This window comes from Macrobrachium nipponense, chromosome 2, assembly GCF_015104395.2.
Source record: "Macrobrachium nipponense isolate FS-2020 chromosome 2, ASM1510439v2, whole genome shotgun sequence".
In the NCBI taxonomy this organism is placed as follows: domain Eukaryota; kingdom Metazoa; phylum Arthropoda; class Malacostraca; order Decapoda; family Palaemonidae; genus Macrobrachium; species Macrobrachium nipponense.
The window spans coordinates 74,621,533-74,626,532 of NC_087201.1; positions in this window are offsets into that span (position 1 = coordinate 74,621,533).

A 5,000-nucleotide genomic window follows, 5' to 3' on the forward strand; every position below is an offset into this window, starting at 1 on the left:
TATAGTATATATATATATATATGTTTACATATATATTTATAAACGAGAAAATGTTTGTTTGTTTGTTTGTATGAACACTATACAAATCCACATTTCATGACCGATTTTGATGAGTTTTTAAAAATATGTCAATATCAAACCTGGAAAGGTCATGGTGAAAACAAAATTAGAACTGGACTATTGGTTGTGTAAAGGCGTGGCTTTGGGAAGGGGGTGAAATGTAAAAAGTACCGAAAATAACAGATATTACCATCTAGGCCATAGTTTTTGAGGTCTCTGAAATTAATAGCGACACTCCCAATGACCCTGAAGTCCAAGTTCTGCCCTGATAGGAAGTGGGTTGATAATGGGTGTGAGGGGGGTGACATGTAAAAATAGCCGAAAACAACAGATATTAGTGTCTAAGCCATAGTTTTGGAGTTTGCTTATTTAAATAGTGATGCTCCCAAAGCCCTTTAAGTCCATGTTCAGCCCCAGTAGGAAGCATGGGTGAAAAAGAGTGGGAAGATAGTGACATGTAAAAATGACCAAAAAATACAGATATTAGTGTCTAATCCATAGTTTTTGAGGTCACTGAGATGAATAGTGACACTCTCAATGCTTTTCAAGTCCAAGTTCAGCTCCGATAGGAATGGTGGGCGAGAAGTGGAGAAATGTAAGCTGTAAAAATGCTGGGACAATGTAACTGAAGTTATGTCCTTTCTTGATATTGGTGACCAAAACTGTACTGAATATTCAAGATGAGGTCTAACTATTGATGATGACATTTAAAAATAACCAAAACACAGATATTAGAGACAAATCCACAGCTTTTGAGGTCGCTGGGATGAATAAAGACACTCCTGATACCCTTCAAGTCCAAGTTCAGCCCCGATAGGAATGGTGGGCGAGAAGTGGCGAAATGTAAGATGTAAAAAATGCTGGGGCAATGTAACTGAAGTGTTGTCCTTTCTTGGTGATGGTGACCAAAACTGTACTGCATATTCAAAATGAGTTCTAACTGTTGATGTGTAGAGCTGCAGCGCCATTTCCTTGTTTCTGTATTTGAACTGCCTGTTTATGTATCCCAGTAGTTTTTATGCTTCTTTTCATCTTTTATGCACTGTTTTGTGGATTTTAAGGCCTTGGTATGGATGACTGCAAGGTCCTTTTCTTGTTCTACACTATTTATGTCATTCCCAAGCAGCATGTAGTTGGCATGAGGGTTGTCTGTTCCTGTTTGAAACATTTTGCACTTATCCAAGTTAAAAGGCATTTGCCATCTTTTCTACCACTCTCCTATTTTCTACAGATAATTTCCTGAACTTTTTTACTGTCTCTGGGTCTGGTGCATTTGCACCTAGTTTGGTGTCCTAGAGAGAGAGAGAGAGAGAGAGAGAGAGAGAGAGAGAGAGAGAGAGAGAGAGAGTTTATTAGTTGTCATCCAGAGATTACGGCTATCTCTAACCACCGTACCAGTTGACGGGGAAGCGAAATCAGGATCGAACAGTGGACGCTACCGTTTCGGTAGCGTATACACTGTCCGATCCTGATTTCGTTCCCCGTCCAACTGGACGGTGGTTCGATCCCATGGGGGTACGAAATTATTATCAACTAAAAAATTCCCCCTCGGTACATATATGAAAATATATCAATTCCGAGGTAGAGCGAATTAGATATTAAAGGACATTTGTAGCCGCGAATGATTTATATGAATCACGGTGATGTGATAAATATTCATATATATATATATATATATATATATATATATATATATATATATATATATACATATCAGAGATAGCCGTTTCGGTAGCGTCCAATGTCCCGATCCTGATTTCGTTCCCCGTCCAACGGACGGTGGTTCGACCCCATGGGGGTACGAATATTATCAACAAAAACTAAAAAAATTCCCCTCGGTACTATATGAAAATATATCAATTCCGAGGTAGACCGAATTATTATTAAAGGGACATTGTAGCTCGAAATGATTTATATGAATCACGGTGATGTGATAAATATTCATAATAGGCTGCGTAGGTCAAACGCTCGAATCGGCTAGCATGGTGGAGGAGGTTCCATACGATTCTAATTACAAATACAACGAGATCGACGTTGATTTGAAATGGTCAGAATCGATATAAACCTTTAGCCTCTCTTGATAGCCGTTTCGGTAGCGTCACTGTCCGATCCTGATTTCGTTCCCCGTCCAACTGGACGGTGGTTCGATCCCATGGGGGTACGAAATTATTATCAACTAAAAAATTCCCCCTCGGTACATATATGAATATATCAATTCTGAGGTAGAGCGAATTAGATATTAAAGGACATTTGTTAGCTCGAATGATTTATATGAATCACGGTGATGTGATAAATATTCATATATATATATATATATATATATATATATATATATATATATATATATATATATATATGTATAAAGCTCTATGGAACACTGACAGCTTTAAAGACCTTTGGTATAATGCCTAAATATAGCCAGGGATTATTAATAGCTTGTGAAATCAAATCTAATATTAAAATCATCCTTCAATACCTTTCACACTACTAACTAAAGTGGAAAACAAATAAAAATTTATTAAGGGACTCACTTAGCCCTGAAAAAGGGCATTCAAATGGATTTATGAAATTAATACTGAAATATCTGTTGCTTGGAAGGGCAAGCCAATGGGGATGAGTATAAAAAGACAAGAATGAAAATTTAGCTGTAGCTTTTTAATGCATTTCATGCAAAGCAGTATGTAAGTTCATAAGCAAGGTTTACGGAATATGTAGTAATACAGATTTAGTAACGAGAGAAAAGATTAAAATAAAAGTAGAAAAAATAAGCTTGAACGTAAGAATAAAAAATTCTCGATGCTTAAAATGCGGCGTATTACGTTATAACAACATGAAAACTTGACTGATGATGAAAATCAATTTCATTTTCCCCTGCTTTGCAGTTCAGGAACTTCCAACCTTGTAGGGCAAGGGTGAGAATGATAGTGAGAACTTATGTAATCTTATTACACCTTGATCTTGTTTATATATATATATATATATATATATATATATATATATATGTATATATATATATATATATATAATATATATATATATATATATATATATATATAAAGAAGAACATTTCTCTGGGTAATTGTTTTTCCAGATAGTTCCATAAAATTAAATTTTTAAGTACCCTGGAAAAAACGACAGTCAAGAATTGTGTACGATCCTTTCTTTCCTGTCGTGTAAATGAAATTACACGCTCCTAACTGGTACCACTAGATGGCACCATGAATTACTCTTAAGACGGTGACCCAGGCCCTCGGAAAATCTAACCCTTTTTCATTTACATACCCAAATACCTTAGACAAATTCCTGATTAACATCCAACAAAAGACATCCCCCAAGGGACACAGGCGTTTATGAAATCCCATGCCTGGACTGTGACCAATCTTACATCGGATTTACAGGAAAATCACTTCCCCAGAGATTAATACAACACAACCAGTTAGTTATGGACAACAGAACTCAGCTATTTTCAACCATATGAATGAACATAATCATAGTATAAACTGGAATTTGTCACATATAATTTATAGCAGCAACTGCCGGTACAAGAGTCAAATGATGGAACCGGCCCTGATCAGAGAGAGGCAGGTAATGAATATCACAAAGGGACCATGGAACTCAGATATCATCGACCAGGTTTTCATTCAACCGACGCTTAAAAAGATTAAAGGAAGATTATCAGCGGGAGTGACCTAAATTGGCTTACCTGTGGATGGACCTCTTGGTATAAATACCACCCATTCTGTAACTTTTCTCATTCATCTACCTGAAGAGGGAGACATCAGTCACTGAAATATAGTATTTCTCTCTCTGTAATTTGGTGTTTTTATGGGCTCCTTTTATTATTATTACTATATATATTTATATATATACATAATATATATATATATATATATATATATATATATATATATATATATATATATAATATATCGAGCGAGCTACAATGTCCTTTAATATCTAATTCGCTCTACCTCGGAATTAATATATTTTCATATATGCTTAACCGAAGGGGAATTTTTTCTCGATGATAGACGTGCCTGGACCGGCGCGAACCCGTGGTGAGCCTTTCAAATCCAGGAATCGTCCAAGGGAGCCTTTACCTAGTACACCACCGCAAGAGGCTCTTGTGGTGGTGTAGTAGGTAAAACCTTCACTGACGTTCCTGGATTTGAAAGTCTCCATGGGTTCACGCCCGGGTCCAGGCAAGTCTATTATCGAGAAAAATTCCCCTTCGTTAAGCATATATGAACTATATTAATTTTGAGGTAGAGCGAATTAGATATTAAAGGACATTGTAGCTCGATATATGTATATAAATCACGGGAAATGTCGGGATATGACTTTTATAATAATATAGATCATATATCACAATTATATAATAGATATATTATAAGAATATATATATAATATATATATAATATTCATATAAATCAATAAATATCTATATTAATATTAATAATATACATATAAATATATATATAATTAGTATATATAATATATATACTATATATAGATATTAGATATATGGTGTATACTTATATCTATATTATATCATATATATCTATCATATATAAATATATATGATATATATATATACATAATATAATATATATTATTTATATATATATATAATATATATATAAAGGTTTTTTTGCCACGAAGGAAAAAAAATGAAAAGGCGAGATAGCCGAGTACTTCGGTCCTATTCGGACTCTTTACTGTGCCTCAGTAAAGGGTCCGAATAGGACCGAAAGTACTCGGCTATCTCGCTTTTTCAATTTTTTTTCCTGTTGGCAAAAAAAAACCTTTATTTATACATAGCATCACGTTTTATATACTTCGTTATCAAGTTATTTATATATATATATAATATATATAGTATATATATATATATATATATATATATATATATATATATATATATATATATATATACACAC